This window comes from Mytilus galloprovincialis, chromosome 10 (genome assembly GCF_965363235.1).
Source record: "Mytilus galloprovincialis chromosome 10, xbMytGall1.hap1.1, whole genome shotgun sequence".
In the NCBI taxonomy this organism is placed as follows: domain Eukaryota; kingdom Metazoa; phylum Mollusca; class Bivalvia; order Mytilida; family Mytilidae; genus Mytilus; species Mytilus galloprovincialis.
Window position 1 is genome coordinate 61,568,418 of NC_134847.1, and position 19,018 is coordinate 61,587,435.

At 31.2% G+C, this 19,018-nt stretch overlaps 1 long non-coding RNA gene across 2 annotated transcripts in view; it reads left to right on the forward strand.

Annotated features, from left to right (window-relative positions):
• Nucleotides 1-19,018, forward strand: part of LOC143048056 (uncharacterized) — a 78,437-nt gene that overhangs the window by 14,519 nt on the left and 44,900 nt on the right. Inside the window, exons 2-3 of one of the 2 annotated variants that reach the window (XR_012969729.1) lie at nt 1,422-1,486; nt 12,848-12,924. This is a non-coding gene — a long non-coding RNA (uncharacterized LOC143048056). The remainder of the gene's footprint in view (nt 1-1,421; nt 1,487-12,847; nt 12,925-19,018) is intronic. The other variant, XR_012969728.1, reaches the window with a different exon arrangement.

Sequence of the window (19,018 nt, forward strand, 5' to 3'; positions counted from 1 at the left end):
TATTCTCCGTCATTTACATTTTATTTGAAATTTTATGCTTTATTTTTAATGATATTGCATGAAGAAAGAAAAAACAACAGTTGATAGATGCAAAAACTGCTTTAACATTTATCATAACAAATTGCTGCAGAGGGCAGACCATCAAACATCTGGAAAGCTTAATTTCAAAATCACTACCTTGTTTGTCGAGGTTTATTTTGACAGAAATAATGTTAATCTTTCTTAAATTTTGGTAATGAGATTTTAATGAGCAATTTTTGAAAACTTGCCATGATACCGGTAGTATTTATCAAGACCTTCGTCTGCACATTAAATATTTTCCTTCTTCAGTTTCCTGTTTTTAATTCTTTTTTGTTTCTTTTTGTCAAAGCATTCAAATAGAATGACTGCTCATGTGAGATTTTAGTAGATAATGAAAAGGTCAACACAACTTTGATAAACGCACCAAAACCTTTATCGCTTGCACCTTATTAAATCTCCGTCTTTAAAAAGCAACACATTGGTTAAACTGCAAAATGCATGAAGATGGCGAAACCACAACTATTTATGACAAACATTAAGTTTTTGTTCGATTGTATGAAGGTCATACATTTTGGTTGCGTACAGTCTGTCCCAGGGCATTATAAATATGAGACGTCGATTACTTGTCACTATAGGTGACAAAATGCTGCACGACTATTTGTCATTTTGTGCGGTTTCTATGGAAGCTGTAAGATACCATAGGCGGAATTAAAACATGTCAGTATATTAATTTTGGCGGTAAATAAAGGCAACAGTAGTATATCGCTGTTCGAAATTCATCAATCGATTGAGAAAAAAAAAAAACAAATCCGGGTAAAAACTAAAATTTTGCATATTAGATATTTTTCTTACTGTTTCTCTTTGACTGGCTAGTAAGCCAAATTGAGTCAATACAGATATTGCAAGTATATGTCACATTTATACCAAGCTTCCAATCAATTTATTAAAATGATACACCTTAATACAACAAATGAATTGTATAAGTTTGACAAAATGACATGTTTGAAGACTACAAGGACAATGTTGTTGATCAGGTTTTGTCGGTCGATTTTGCTTGTCCTGAATCATATTTCAGGTTTGTATTGGCTTTCGAATATTCTGCTTTGGGCGTTCTTGATGAAGGTAAATCCAGAAAAGAGCTTCTGACGCACTACATTATAGCGTGTTGTTTTCATTTTTCACAGCACTAGATTGATACTTCTGCTGGTCGACTATCAGCCCTTGAGGCTATCATTAGCTCAAAAGTGAGTACTTCAATTCTTACATGATTTATAACAAACCTTTCTCAACTTGTCCATTACGAAATTGCGAAATTGGTAGAAACTAAAGTTTCAATTCTATACTTTTTTGTCTTTATGGTTTTACAAGTCTTCGACTGTTTGTGTTCTTTTACATTCTAGGCTTTAAAATAATCAGCGTTGAGGGTTCCTGAAGAATGTTAATATAGAACACGCTTCAGACGCAGGTAATTAGGTCTTTCCACTTTTCTGTGGAAAGACCTATTGTTTTTCTTCTGATTATTTTTTTTTTTTTTTTTTCTTCCGCCTAATTTTGTTCTTGCGATAAACATTTGTTTCGCAATATGTCGCTTAGATATTTTGTATATGATATCGAACAGTTTATGCGCTTTTGAAATTTACCCTGCGTAAACGAATACTTTTCTTTGTAGGAGTTATCTCCCCAAACACTGTTTTCCTTGTTAGCGCATCTCCTTCGCAACCGTAAAAGATTATGACAAATTTATTTTACAAAATTCCTCGTTATATCCTTCGCATGATTTGTCCTATTTTGACCGAAGCGATATGACCGCTCCATATGAGAGTTATGTCCCCTTATGCATCTGATATAAGTGATATGAATTTCTATCTTATAAACCATAAGTGATAGAGACCTAGGCTCTTTTGATTTGAGGTCCTTGGTCCCAAAAAATGAAAATTAGGTCAAGGTCAAAGGTCAAGGTCATATTCTTATATTTGAATTTGGCTTATTTTAACTTATATCCAAAGACTGTATAAGATATCAACAAATTATTTTTACTAAATTGTTAGTTGCGACATGTCGTAAGATGTAAATTTTGATTGCAAGCGTACGTTGAATGTAAAAGGGAGTTTTATCCCCTCTTGTATTTAAAAATACGCGTTTGGTGATTTAACTCATTAACTAAATATAATTAAGACCTATGGTCTTTTGATTTGAGGTCCTTGGTTTATGACCTTGAAATTGATCTCAAGGTCATAGCTTAATTTGACGTTCTAGATTTTGACCTTTGCTTTTATTCTATATGTATACATGATAAAGATATACAACTTTTAGAAAAAGGTATCAAACCATTTAACCTTGAAAAAAACAACCGGAAGTGACCTTTTGTAAACCGGAAGTAGCTATTTTTTGTACTTTATTAATATAAAAGTATATAGAACCAGATATTTTTGGAATCAGTGTCAAGTAAATATTCAAATATAATCGGAAGTAACATTTTTCAAACCGGAAGTAACAAATTATCTCCCTTATTTAAAAAAAATGTATGGAAACAATAAATTTTTGGAATCAGCTTACTAGGAGCTATCATTTGTCGATTGAAATGACATTTTAAACTTAGTTTCACAACTTTTCATATCAAAATACATTGTTTTGATGGAAAGACCTTCAATTGTTCTCTGAACAATTGGTTTTTAATTATAACTTGTTGTTTTACTTTATTATATACCCGATAATATAGATGACTAAATTGTTAGATTAAGTCGATAGTAGTTTACCGATGTAAATCTAGTATACCGATTTAGAAGAGAAAAGAGAAAAATCCAGGTAAATAACAAACCTATGGAATCTCACGAAATCGAAAAGACTGGCGACAAATAAATGTCAAATTATATGAAAGCATCACCCGCAATGCGAATCAAAAAAAAAAAAAACAACACTTGTCTAAACAAGAGTGCACACGCTGAAATGTCTCGCCTTCAATACTAATTATTGATATTATGTTGATAGTCCTAAGTATAAAGCTAAGCTTTATTACAACTGTCACATAAACTTAACATTAACCAAGATAACTAAACAAAGACCAATGAACCTTGAAAATGAGGTCAAGGTCAGATGAACCATGCCAGGCAGACATGTACAGCTAACAATGCTTCTATACAACATATATAGTTGACCCATTACTTATAGTTTAAGAAAAATAGACCAAACACAAACACTAAACACTATGCAATGAACCGTGAAAATGAGGTCACGGTCAAATAAAACCTGCGCGACTGTCATAAAGATCATAAAATATTTCCATACACCAAATATAGTTGACCTATGGCATATAGTATTAGATAAAAAGACCAAAACTCAAAAACTTAACTTTGACCACTGAACCTAAAAATGAGGTCAAGGTCACATGACATCTGCCCGCTAGACATGTACACTTTACAATCATTCCATACACCAAATATAGTAGACCTATTGCATATAGTGCTAGAAAAACAGATCAAAACACAAAAATTTAACTATAACCACTGAACCATGAAAATGAGGTCAAGGTCAGACGACACCTGCCAGTTGGACATGTACACCTTACAGTCCTTCCATACACCGAATATACTAGCCCCATTGCTTATAGTATCTGAAATATGGACTTGACCACCAAAACTTAACCTTGTTCACTGATCCATGAAATGAGGTTGAGGTCAAGTGAAAACTGTCTGACAGACATGAGGACCTTGCAAGGTACACACATATCAAATATAGTTATCCTATTACTTATAATAAAAGAGAATTCAACATTACAAAATATTTGAACTTTTTTTTCAAGTGGTCATTGAACCATGAAAATGAGGTCAAGGACATTGGACATGTGACTGACGGAAACTTCGTAACATGAAGCATCTATATACAAAGTATGAAGCATCCAGGTCTTCCACCTTCTAAAATATAAAGCTTTTAAGAAGTGAGCTAACACCGCCGCCGCCGCCGCCGGATCACTATCCCTATGTCGAGCTTTCTGCAACAAAAGTTGCAGGCTCGACAAAAATTACGATAGTGTCCCGTTACGTAGCTGCGATGATAGTAAATTTTGTAGAAACAGCTAATGCATGACTAAATGCAATTTCTCCGACAGAACATCAACTTTACCATTGATGCAACCTGTGGAGCTGGATCTACTTACAATTTTCGGCGCACCTAAGATGGCTTCCTGATTTTGCGGGGTTTTCAGCTTTCTTGTTGTGTTTTGTAGTCTGTTGGTTGTCTTTTGGTCTTTCTTCTTTTTGTGCCATCATGGCGTTGTTAGTTTGTCCTCAAATTAGGTATACTGTGTCTATCTTGCACATGAAATGCAAACTATGTGCGAGAGAATATTTCTTTCAAACTCTCAAGCTTTAGTTGAAGAAACTGATGACCAAAACTATCTGAAAATCAAAAGACAAATATTAAACCACAAACTATTATATTTTAGAACAAAACCCATTAGCAACTCAGGTGCTCTAAAATGAAATTAATTTTTTTCTTGTGTTTCTTATTTTTATTTGTTGAGTGTATATATCATTGTCGCATGTAATTTGATAAAACAGACTGATCAAAACAGTTTCAGCGAATATATAAATTTCAAATTGTTGATTAATATATTGCACATTGACGTGATATACCTGTTTACTCATTGAGTTTAATTGAAACAAAAGAGAACACATTTTGGAGCATTTTCATCAGTCCTAGCTCTTTATTTATGCCTTATATACTGTGTTTTTATACGGTCCTTTACTTGTTACCAAGTTTATGTTTTTACCTTTGTTTTTACAAATAAAATAAATAACTTGATAAAGGTCTAAACCAAATACTTAGTACTGTATTAAGTAGACTCGCCAAGTCTGTATCCTCTGATAAGTCAATGACACTTCTGTGTACCCCTCATGTTTAAGGACAAGACGTGAGGGCTAATGCTTCTGTCGAAATAATTACCTATATATTTATCATCATTTCATGGCTTTTGATGGACATTTTTCATACATATTGACACTTTTGTGACAAACTATGATATATGTTTTGGTCATACTTTTGAAAACTAGCGATTGCAAATTATTAACTGGACAATAGAAATGATGGATATCATTTGTCACCTTACATAAACTTTCGTCGTTGGCCATTTTATGATTGTAACCTTCTTATACCAATTCTTACAGGTTGTGTTGTTTTACTAATCAATACAAAGGGTGTTTGCATAACCGAGTCAACATTATTTCGCATAGTTCAATTTTGGAATTGTGCGTCCTACGTGATCTTCGGCTTCGTAATTGGTTGGGCCTTTTGAGCTTATTTAGTCCGAGCGTCTCTGTTCTGTTATTTCGTTGTTTTTCTCTTATAGTTGTTACCCGGATTTGTTTTCTCTCAATCGATTTATTACTATTGAACATTGGTGTACTACTGTTGCGTTTATTATTTGCTCTACAACGTTAATAACTGTGCATCTATTTTGATTCGAGTGTCTCTGATGAATCTATGTAGATAAAAGTTGCGTCTGTCGTACGTATTTATAACACTGGTATTTTTGCACATTTTATTTGGTAAAATTGTTATGAGTTCTTGCAAACTTTTGAAAATTGCAAACATATGTTGTAATTCATGAGCAATTAAAAATTTGAATAGACTATTAGATACTTTATATTTATTTAGGATATATATAAACGAGAAATTTTGATAAACAGTTCAGTATATATTTAAAACCAATTAGAGAATTCGAAGATTGACACATACACTGTTCATTTGTGTTTCGTTTATTGTCTTACGTAAATCAAACCATTGAAATTATCGTTTGAATTGTTTTCATAACTTCCTATATGGTATTGTTTTTCGCTTAATTGGTGGCAGAACTATGACTTTTCGTTGCTTATATGTATATTTTTTTAGTTGACCTCATTTGCAATATACCCCCTTCTTTCAACAATTAAGTAGGTCGTAGTGAGGAAAGGGAGCTTCTTGTTAAATAGGTTAAAGATTCATAACAAGAACCCAAAAGATTCTTAGGAGTACAATAAAACATCAAATGACATAGGTACAATACCAAGTACAACGATACGATGACAAAAAATTATATAATAACAGAAAATGGTTAATTAAAGACCATCAGTAGTTTTTCGAAATTAACTTCTCATAAATTCATTCAGAACCTATAGATCAAAGTAAAACTAAACCTGATGGATTCTCATGCACTAGCACATGGTTGATGTAGGGTGCTATAACAGGTTAAAGTGCTCTTCATGATCATGCATTCGCTAACCCCATATAACATGAATAACTAGTGTTAAAACGATGTCGCCATATGCAATGTACGGTTCTTGATAAATGTGCTTTTCAAGTGATAGGCGTCTATTTTCATTAGGAATATCTCAGCTTATCTGTATGTGTCCGTTTTAAAAAGGCGGTATTGCAAGGAATTCAATCGTCTATGCACATAAAAGAAAAAAACAGATGGATTTTTTATCATCCGCTGTAAAAACAAATCTAAGATTGTATCTATTTTCATATATCCCCTTTCAGATTGAAAAAAAAGAATACCAAATGGTTCGATGCTGCTCCTGGCGGACTATCAGTTATGATTTAATCCCCACAGTATAACCAGTGGCATTGGGCTGGCGGGAGTTACACGATATGTTATGTAGCTTTTGCAATTCAACAGGCAATTTTTGCCTAAGAACATTTGGACTTTTTGTGGGACTGATGTTCTGATAAAAGTTCAAGTGCATACATAACAAAGGTTTCCATTGTCATATGTTGGACTGTATTGGTTTGTGTATGGATGCTCGTCAATATTTTTGCATTGCTTTGCAATTATTATGTCTGCAACTTTATTAAGAGTGTCATAGAAATGAGTGCATACACACGAATATAATCTGATAAATTTAATTATGATCATATTTATCACATACGACTGTATACATGTAACTTTTTTCATTATTATAAAAGTAAAATAACAAAAATACCACACTCCACTTCAAATACAAAAGGGATAATTTTTCATCAAATAGTTGAATCAAAAGTTTAAATACAAAAACAAATGGAAAACAACGGTTATATTTCTGACACGGTACAGGCATTTCTTTATGCAAAAAATGGTGAATTAAAGCTGTTTTTTTAAACGCAACAAAGATACCAGCCGTTTTATCAAAAACAAGGTTCCTGCCTTGTGAAACTTATTTCTGACATATCATTATTTTTACGAGCTACATAATTTTATTATGAAAAGCATAAATTGTGCTCAATATCATATGGAACAGGATCTAGTTATCCATTCAGGGTTCACGAGTGTCATTACGTTCACAAAAATGATAGCTATGGTAATTTTCATATTTATTGAGAGTTTGGCAATTTTCATATTTATTGAGAATTTGGTAATTTCATATTTGCAAGCACAACATACTACCTCGACCTTTTTGATAAATAACCAAGGAACTGTATCGTATAAACTATTCGCAATCCAGTCTTTTCTCGTTTATAACAAATTTAGTATCGGGTCGGTAATTGATTCAGAAACGCAGCAACATAATAGTACAATTGAGAATGGAAAAAGGGAAAAGGTCAAAGAGACAACACAACACGACCGAAGAGAAGACACCAATTGGTTGTCAACGTAGCGAGATAATCCTGCACCCTGAAGTGTTCATCAGCTTGCCCTTCGTGTACTAGTTCAGTGAAAATGGACGTCACACTAAACTCCAAAACATATAAATAAACTAATAGTAGGCTTTAATAGTATATTTTTCATAGAATTTTAAATCAAATTTAATATTGAAAACCACGTATAAGCAGGAACATAGGTATCAGGAAGATAAAATACGTGAACCATTAAAACATATTACAGACACCTATACACAAACATTTATTAAAGGACGGTACTTATTTGTGTCTTGTTTCATTATTTTATCGTTATAATTTATTTCCTTTTAGAAACTTAATCATTATAAGGCGTCTTGGTGCAGTATGTTTTAAAGTTTAGAACTCTAATCAGTAAATCTTAATATTAGTATTATGACAGTATCAACATTTTCATCAGTACTATTGAGATTAATAGTGTATTAGATAAATTTAGATAACCAAGGTATTTTGTGATTTTGCTTTGGGTGATGGTGATATGAACCAGTATTATTACATAGGTATCATGTAACGTCGGGCTATTAAATACTGATATTAAATACTGATATGGTTCAGGCTTCGGGTCTTTTGTCGATTCCAGACACTTATTTCAAGCTTCAGGAAAGGTTACCATACTCTGAAGATCAGCGTGATGTTTTGGTCCAGATCATTGCAAGATATCACATCAGTTTTATGATCGGATGTGGAAAATAGTTTCAACATGTTTGCTCCTTGGCCTTTTTACTTTTTGTAGTACGCAGATGTTAGATATTAAAACTATATCACATGCTAAGAAAATATGCGCCAAAAACCAAGATATAGGCAATTTTGTATTTTAGTTTTTGCACCTGTATAGCAAATATCAAATACAGAATTCGAGTTATTTTTAAGTAAATATACCCCTTGATAGCTTCTTTCTTTTATCCTAGTAGTCTTTATGATTGAAAATTACCATTGTTTGACCTCTAAAGGTGAATATAAAACTATAAAGATGAAATGATAAGAAGTCGGATGACTGTGATGCTCAATCTTCTTCTTTCTTTGAATATTCCGTAGATATTTTTGTCTCTTTTCTTCTTCTTTTGTGTATTGGTTGCTTCATTTGTATCTTCCCTATTTATTCTTCATTACAGGTATATTACTCTCCTCAGTGATACGTTTAAACAGATACATTCTATTTCTTAGATTAGTCTGTTTCACATATACATTAACCAAAATCATCATTTAAGCATTTGCAACGACCTATACGTATTGTATATGCTTGCAATCATGCTTTGTATGAAATATACGCGCTTATTCTAAACATGAAAAAGTCATTAGACGTCAAGAATAAAGCATCATTTTATCACTTTTGTGCTAAGAACACGTAAAGTGGTAAATTTTGCTCCTTTAAATTAAAGTTTTGAATGTATGTAATCGAATAACAAATTTCGAACTATTGAAGGTATTTTTCTGGTTTCTGGTATCGCGCATGAAGAACATCGGAAAACATCTTTCTTGACTTTGTCATTTCGAAAAGATTGATTAGAATGTCTTCCTGGATATCGTTCTCCTGAAGTTTGTTTTTCATTTTTTTACAGTTCAAAATGGATGACATTTGTTAATGGGCCTTCCCTAACGTTTCTCATTGTGCAAACATTCGACACTTTGACAGTGATATTGTCCTTTCTTAAAATTAGTTCAACTTTAAAGCGAAGTCTTCAAAATTGGGTTGTGTAAAATAATATCACGTCTTCCCCTGTTAATGGTTTGTTATGGACATTTGTGTGCTCTCAGACATCTTCGATAAATCATATGTAACCTCAGACTGATCCACCATTGTTTGATAATGGATAATGTCGAGGCAATTGTTAAACACAAAATTAATAACAGGGAACTGATGTTAAAACAAAACAGAGAAGCCACTTTAACGGCATTAAAGCACTTTAATCGCAATGAAATAGCACTACTGTGAGAAAGATATAAAAATCAATTGATGAAATATTTCATACGAAAAACGTAGTAAGAAACATACTACCCTTGTAAGGAACATGGTTAGAAGGAAAATGAATCGTCAGTACGGTATTACTCTAGTGAATTCCTGATTAAAGGCTTTAATTATTAGATGTGTTAAATCCCTCGTTAAATATGATCTATTATGAATATATCATTACCAATATCATTACCAAGCTACTTAAAAGCACACCAACGGCAAGCTGAACATTCAAGGTTCATCGTTTTCTTCTTCTATTACCAACAGTTTTTAAGCATGTCTCATAATAGTTATCAAAGGTACCAGGCTTATATTTCGAAACGCCAGACGAAACGCACGTCTGGCGTTTTGTCGTCTACATAAGACTATGTAGACATCAGTGATGGTAAGATCAAAATAGTTTGAAAACCAAACAAGTACAAAGTCCTGAAAAACCAACAACCAAAAAAGTTGTACCAAATACGGCAAAGGTAATCTATGCCTGGTATCCTTAGTATTTCAAATAATTCATACTTTTGCGCACAGTTAATTGATAAATGTGGCCATATAATTGATATTCATGTCAACACTGAAGTGCTGACTACTGGTCTGGTGATACCCTCGCGGACGAAATGTACACCAGCAGTGGCATCGACCCAGTGGTGTAAATAGTTGTCAACGGCACTAGTCTTATATTTCGATACGGAAGACGCGCGTTTCTTCTTAATAAGCTTTCATTTGACATACAATGACGTTTTATATCAATACAATATGAATTACTTGGTAGTTATGTATGATTCTTGGAATAAACTTCACATTATCAATTTGTACGATCCAATCATGCTGGTGGTATCTATGTTTCAATTCAAATATACTATCAACTAGATTATCAATGAAATTCTTTCCTATATGTATAATGTACAAAGAATCAAAATTCGACAAGAAGCCTTTTCTTTACTGGTATTATTAACAAATAACATGTAGAAGTAAAGAAACTGTACTAATTAGCTACCGAGTATCTCCTGTAACAACAGTATGCATGTTTAAAAAAGTTATACTGGTTTGTGCATGTTTGAATGTGTGGTCTTACATAGTATTACTTTCCCAGTGGTAAAGAATTTAGTTTAAGCGTACCAAAAATACTGCGTTCTATTCACGGTGAATTCAGATTGAAATGGAATGGTATTCATTAAAAATAATCGAATGATAAATTTCATGCCTATAGATAATCTAAATGACCATTTATAAAACCAGCCAAAACAAACCCTGCTAAAACCACGGTTCTTTTAACGTATATGCGGAATATACATGCGTTTATAAAAGATTGCAAATTTTAGAATTTCAGGCTTAACCTAATTATACTCAAAATTTAAGGCGCCATCTAATTGTACTTTTTATCATTTTTATTTCATAGTATTGACAACAATTTATAAAAAGCTTTTATCATTATTATTGCCGAAAACAGCAGAGCACGCATCAGAGCAATAAACATGCATTAAATGTTCTAAATGGAGTCATTAAGCCTATTAACCATGCAGTAAGTTTTGAAGTGCTCTCATCAAAGATTGCGCATATAACCATTTAATTTGCCGTATTTCATGCGTAATTTGACACAATAATCACGTCATATTTAGCTGTTTTAGGCCATAATGTGTCTGTTTCTTGTAATTGGTTCCACAGATTCGCACCTGGTGTTGGTAGATCATGTTTGTTAAAATCGTCCTTATCCTAGAAAAGGGTCTATATTATCAAAATAGGTTGATCATAAAATTAATATTGCACATAATTCGTCACGGTTTAAATGTATCTATTGTAATTTTCATTTTTTATTTGTTTAGTCGTTATCTTTCCTAATACTCAAGTTTCAGTCGTTTATATAGGGTAGTCACCCACTGTCTTTGAACTTTTATCTCAAACACAAATCAACTAATAACTTAAAAATCATCATTAATCATAAATAATATAAAAAGATTTAATCTGTAGTGATCATTTATTTTTCGGTAGTGCAAAAAGTACATGTACAAAAACAAAAACAAAAATATGAGTAATCATCACTGTTATTTCGTACCAAATTTTTATATATATTTTGCTGGCTGATTATTTTTTTTTTTATTTTTAAGTAATTGTTAGCTAATGGAAAGCTCGAAGATCACAGATTAATGCACCGACATACAAATGTCAAAGAGAGGCTGCAACAAACTGACAATACTATGACATAAAAAGAAAAACGCTAAAAGAACAAACAACTTTCTATTTAACACATAACAGAAAAATCAGTACTTTTAATGCATGTTACTTTATAAATTACCTGTTAAAAATAGCCTGTCTAACTCTCATTGACAATACAATATGTTTTAACTTGTCGATATATATCAATGCAATATTTTTTTTGTAATGTTAAAACATGACTACATTGTTTCAAACTAAGCACAACCTAAGTGGAACCTGTATGAACACATATCTTAATTGTCCTTATTCAGTCCAATCGTCAAGTTTGACTATAGATATTATTTAAGAAGATATCAAACAATACACTGATAACTATATTTGTGATGTTGCATGACAATTTTTAAGTTGGAATAGAGATATTAGTTGTGTTATTTTATCAAGTACCCTGAACTTTCAAATGTGGCTAGCAAATCTTTACGCTATATCGTGTCTTTCATGTTCTTTTGATTATTGTTCATATTCAGATTTATTAATCAAATAAAAAATATTTAAATAAAGCTATTTATACTTATGAAGCTTGTAATTAAATTATAATCCGTAATTCGCATCATGTACGACTATTTTCGTCCTATTTTATAATTTACATCAATAGTATATACTTGTTCATACCCTTTGCACATTTGTTAAAGAATCCCTGTTCTTTTTTTAACTTCAACTTTTATGTATCGGTTTTCAATTTAGCTTTCCGTTTTAGAATTATGATAATGATGTTTGAAAGAAGTCAATTGTAATAACAATTTACATAAATATACAAGTGGAAAATAGTGAAAATAAATGAATAAATTTGAATAATTTTTATGAATGAAGAAAATGACCTAGATCCATGATAGTGAAATAATCAACCTTTTACTAGGAGTATAATGTTAAATTTACAATTCTAATTTTATGAGAAACTAAATAAAAGTGTGGTTAACAATACATAAACAGCAGCTTGCCTACTGGCTGGAGTATTTATGTTTACAATATTGTTATTCATTAATTCTAATAAAATTCAAAATATTTACACTATCACTCATGGCACTCTTTAACTATTTACAGAATTCGAAATGGAATCTAAATATGCAAGAAGTAAAAACACCTACAGCTATATGGACACACAACACATTCAGTGGAAGGTACAGTTTATATTAACTTACTTTTTGTTTACATACTTTCAATTTTACGTAATACTATTCATACATCAAATGTGATCTGTTATCTAAACTTGCACATACAAATGTACACTGCTATTGCATGAAACATGTGGATAAGGATTTGCTTACTCGTCCTGTATGCATCCCTTGTTTATGTTGGTGTTCTTGTTGCTCAATTGTTTGTCTTCCCTTTATTGATTTGTTTGTGTTTATTCGTTTTTCTTGAAGGCATTGGTGTTGTCTGTTATAACATATGATATTGTTTCACCCAAACCTCTTTGATATATTACTTTGTTTATATACATTGATACACTAAAATTTAATATTACAAAATTATTATCTGAGTTTAAAGGAATACACCATAGACACCTAATTAATTCCCCTTTAGATTTTGCCTTTTCAATTGTTCCGATGGTTGATAGCGTTTGATTTTGTCGAACTTCACATTTCTGAATTTGCCTTGAAGTAATGTTTTGTTATACCTTTTTCATGCCATTCTTTGGCAGTCAATTAAGAACTGAAATGTTCAGTAGCTCTTTGGACAATTCAGTAGGTTATTAAATTTAATTCTTAAAGTTAACTGATATGCTGAAAATGAAATGATAATTTTTAGCCTATCAAGAACCGTTGAGAACAAAATTGTCGTTCGAGATAAAATTGGTTTACTAGTGAAATAAAATTGCAAAATTGATATACTGCTGTATATGTTTTATTTGTCATGGACTACATAAATTTCGGCTAAAGTTAGTTATCTTTATTACACAAAATAAGGTTCCAGCAAGCACCTGCATACACATCGCCATGCCAATTAAGGCAATAAAAAAGGGCATTAGATGGATACAACCAAACATCCTAATTAACTTTACCACAGATCTCATTTTATACTCTCATGAATTATTGACCTGATGTGTAAAGAGAGCTGTACCTATAATGATATTTTTTTCTCCAATGACCGTATGGTTTTACTTTTTGTTCTGTTGTCTGTTGGTTTATATTGGATGGGAGTGATATGGCTTTTTGTATATTTCTCTTATTTGTTATTGTTTTTGGTTGCATGTTTTGTTATTTCATAATATTTGATTGTTTTTGTCCTTGCTAATAATTTGTGTTTCTGTTGTTGAAGTATTTTTGTCTGGAAAGATTGATGAATTTTATTGTTTAGTTTTGGGTTTTGTTTGAAGGATTATATTTACATTATTTATATATGATGCCTTTGTTTCAAACCTTTACCAAATTTTTACATGAATGGATTTTATTGACATTTTGCACTTGTTACTGTCCTGATTTTGATATTTTTAAAGTAAACTCTATTTGTTTGTGTACAATTATAAATATGTAAAAAACTGCTTTCGATAATGAATCTCATATCTGTCAGGTCTTATGGTTGAAAATAAAAAAGAGTGTTGTTCTTCTACTGCGATAACTTAAGGCATTTTCAAATATATTAAAGTATGTTACTTTGTAAAAGTGGTGAATGTATAATCCATCACAAGAAAGCACAAGTACCGATTTAAATATGACGCTTGTAATTTATAAGTAATTACCTTTTTCTAATGAAATGCCGGTACCAAGTCAGAATATGACAATCGTTTTCCATTCCTTTGATGTGTTTAAGTTTTTTTATTTTCCGTTTTGAATTTTAATTTGAGATCGTTTTTTTTTTAGTTATTGTACATATATAGATGCAACTTTTTAGTTAACAAATACTTCCCCTGTCCCCGACTAAAATTTATAGGTTTGCTGCTATAGTGTTCACGTTATCAGTATTATTACCAAAATGCAGGATTTTTACAAACGTAAATCGCATCACACCAAAATAGACCTGTCAATGAAAAATTTTGGTATGAAGAATAGTTCTCCTATTTTATTTTTTGACAGATTTAGGATGTTTTGAACATATTCTTAAATGTCATTTCGACGATATTTGCATACAAATCTCACAGAAAAGGACTTGTGGACAACAAAAACAGAATCAAAATATGAGGTTTCATCCCACAATGTACGAAACTTGTTTGGGAATAAAACCTAGATATTGGTATCAAATATATATAAATTCATATTTGAGACAGATAGGTTTCATCCATTGAACGTGTTCTTTCTGCAATCATTTGGTTTAATATTATCATTTAAAACTCACTAAAATCCTATTGATTAGCAATAATAAAGTCATCTATCTTTCTCACATGTTTCAAAACTGCCTCATTTAATTCAATCATTAAATTATCGTTAAACATCACGAGCAGAAGAAAAAAGTTATCGAAATCACTTTAGCCAGTTTACTGGTAAACGGAATAAGGTCAAATGTGAAAAATACTTCACAAAAATAAAATCTCACACCTGCTCAGTTAACAGCGAGGTATGCTGATTTTAACAGCAAAAAGTCAACAAATGTTCAACGTTCTACAAGAAACACACTTTTCGTTGAATTAATCAAATCATATTGTCATCAATCACTTAGTCTGACATTGGTCCTTTATCGTCATTCACTTCATCCGTTTAAGGATTCCGAATGGTGTACTATTCGGAAGCAAGACGTTACCTACAAAAACAAGAAACAAGCCTTATCAAGTTAGTAAATCTTTGTTTGTTTTTCTTTCAACTAAACATTCAATTAATTTTAATTGTGAAGTGACTACGTTTAGAGTCGCTCTGGTAGCCATTTTGTGTAGGCCAATCATTTGAATCTGTGATTTATCTCGGTTTTTAGGTGATTAATTTGCCGTTCTTGATTCCTAATAGCTTTCATTGAATAGCGATATTGAACGATAATTAGAACTGAGCAGTATTGAAATATGATACCATTATACAGAAAAATATCTTTTTCACGTAAAGTAATAAATTATACTAAGAGGGAGACTAGAAATAAAACACCACAGTTTGGATATCGTTAACATTAAAAACCATAACTGATGGCCAGAATTGATAACAATTACCATTAATAGCAGTAAATGACAAGGAAACACATGTAAACTTAATGTAATTTATTTATCATATTTTAACGGGTGGAATAATACATAAACCATCTTGTACACTACTAATGTATGCAAGTTTTGTCTTGTATAATGACTTTCATATACAAAGGGATTTGTAAAATATATGTTTTCTTCGAAAATAAACCTAACTAGTAATAATAAAAAAAAATTTATGTTGTTTACATAGTTAAGTTCACATTGGTTGAGGCTGACATAGCATTTTTGTTAAATATGATTCTTGGTAAATGGAAATATGTGTTTGTAACATGAGATGTAAAGAACATCCCTGAAAATAGCTTTATCTTATGAGAACATTATGGTATCACCGATGATTACTTTTATTGTTTTGTTGTTCATTGTATTGTTTGTGTCTGCAGTTGTGAAATTTCTGGCTTTAAGGAAGACAGACCAGACCTATGCCTTCATTTATAACAACTAACTACAACTACTTGTAATTACATATAACAGCCCATATTTAATAAATGTCTTTGTTTTGATTTTCTTTGGATAGTATCTGCAGTTGTTCCTTTTCTGGTTGTAATTTGGGATAATTGGGGGTCAATGGTAAGTCTTTATTCCAGTTAATATAAAAAAAAGAAGAAGACTTGCTATTACTTTTCCTACTATGAACATCGCTTGTTTTGCTATTCTTTATCCTGGCATCACTGAAGGGTCTTTCTTCCATGTTTTAAAATCTGATACCATTCCGTAAAATCAGAAAGAATATTCGGGGTCCACATAAGCGGCAATCTTTGATATTGACTCCGAATGTAAACAAATATTCTTGAATGTGCCATTGATTGTAACCAGGGAGAACTTTTGATAAATACTTACTCGCATCTTGATGATTGAAATATCTTTGTCCTGTTTCTTTTCTATTATCATGTTAATATTTTAGAGTATAACGTGTTTGTTGAAATATGGAGTTAAATGACAAATATATTTGAGGGCCGTGGTTATCTAGCATGTTTCTTTTTAAAGTGTACGTAAATAAATCAAAATACGTTTTACCTCAAAACGCAGGGAGTTATTGCCTAGAAATTCATTTTTATTAATCAAAGATCACTGAATTTTCGAGCTAAATAATGAATGAATGAAAATGAATAACAACATTGTTTGCAAATTGCAGACCTTACTGAAGGAATATGAACTGCTTTCCTTTCCGGTACTCCCTACTTTGGTTTCTTTGCTCTTTCAAATCTTTCTGTGTTGTGTTTGGTGGACTTGTGTTTGTCCATTCAAAGTTGATCCTTCTATCATTTCGTTAACTGTCTTTCTGGAAAAGTTTAGTTATGATTGACTTATGACAAATTCATTCGTTTGATGTGTTTGAGCTTTTGATTTTACAATTTGTAAAGGGATTTTCCGTTCAGAATTGTCCTTGGAGTTCGGTAGTTTTGTTAATATATTTTTTTCTCACTCTTTTGATTGATGAGTTTATTACTTACGGTTTAAGATCGAAACATACGCAAGATAATGATAAAAAGTAAAATCACAAAATACTGAACTCAGAGGAAAATCTAATCGGAAAGTCCATAATCACATGGCAAAATCAAATGACAAAACACATCAAAAACATAGACATGTGCATATTTGAGTATGTAATGAATCCTGCTTTTAATGATCGCCAAATTGTATTGTGTTCCGATCTTTTAAAAATATAATTGGGTGATGAACCTCACATGTTTGTATTTATTCTTTGAGAATTTTTTTCCTTTTCATATTCCTGACTTGGTACAGGCATTTCAAATGTAGAAAATAAGTTATATCTAAGAAGATGATCTGCTCCTCAACATTCTCAGTCTGTTATGATCTTTGAGAGGTTTTTCTGGGTTTATTTTTGTTGTTTGTTCTTTCTATATTGTAATATTTTATTATTGAGTAAACATAATCAAAACACATATGGGTTGAACTGCAACAGGAAAAATCCACAATCAGCACATAGACATGTGCATATTTGAGTATGTAATGAATCCTGCTTTTAATGATCGACAAATTGTATTGTGTTCCGATCTTTTAAAAGTATAATCGGGTGATGAACCTCACATGTTTGTATTTATTCTTTGAGATTTTTTTTCCTTTTTATGATTGTCAAATATTTTCCTATTTGCTATTTTCTATTTTTTAATTTTGATAATTTGTCTATCTAATCTAATCAATCGTCATTAAAAAATCTTTGCAACTAGGACAAACATCATAGAAACAAAATTAAACTAGTCTACGAATCACGTTTGTGAAGAACTTATATTGACAAAAATTTATTAGCTTCTTATTGTCTAGAAAGATAATTAGTTCTTTATTTTCTATATACTATTAAATTTGAAACGCCTTTTATACATTTTACAGGTCTTGATATGCATTATTCTATCTAGAAGACAATAAAGGAACATTTAATACGATTATGGAATAACATCTTACAATTAAGAGTTTTTTTTTAAATTGTCGAACATTTAAAAAAACATTTTTTTTTTAAATTCAATCTTTCCTCTATGCGTTTTGTTAAAATATATATATATTGCTATTTTTTCTTTTTTAAGTTTAAGTCAATTTAGTATATATATATTTCTTAAAAGAAAATAAAATCAATGAGTAATGGTTAAATATATTTATTAGTTTTGTCATGTTTTTGTATGCATTTTTGCTTTACGGTTTTATATATGTATCACATATATAAATTTATTTGAAAATTTGACTATTGTTCAACATTCTTTGAGCAGTTGTTGTGGTCGTTCACTGTTTGATATCCCCGGCTCTTTCTGCTAAGTTTTTTGTTTGATATTATGATGAAAAAAGGTAGAAAAAATGCCCCCCCCTTAAAAAAAAGACCGATATAAATATTCAAGAGACACATGTCTTGAAGTATTTTTATTTTCTTTTTTGGTAAACATGCTGTAGTTGTACCAAACATTTTTGACCTTTCATATTGCTTATACACTGACCTTCAAATAAACTGTCTGCAGGGTTGAGTTTTAAATTGTCGTTACAATAATTGTGTTTCATTGAAGTGTTTAGCCTTTGAAACGTGTGTGCCAGCCATTAATATAGATTCTCTACTAGCATCGAAAATTCTTTATTTTATGAGATGATAAATTTGTTTTATTGTC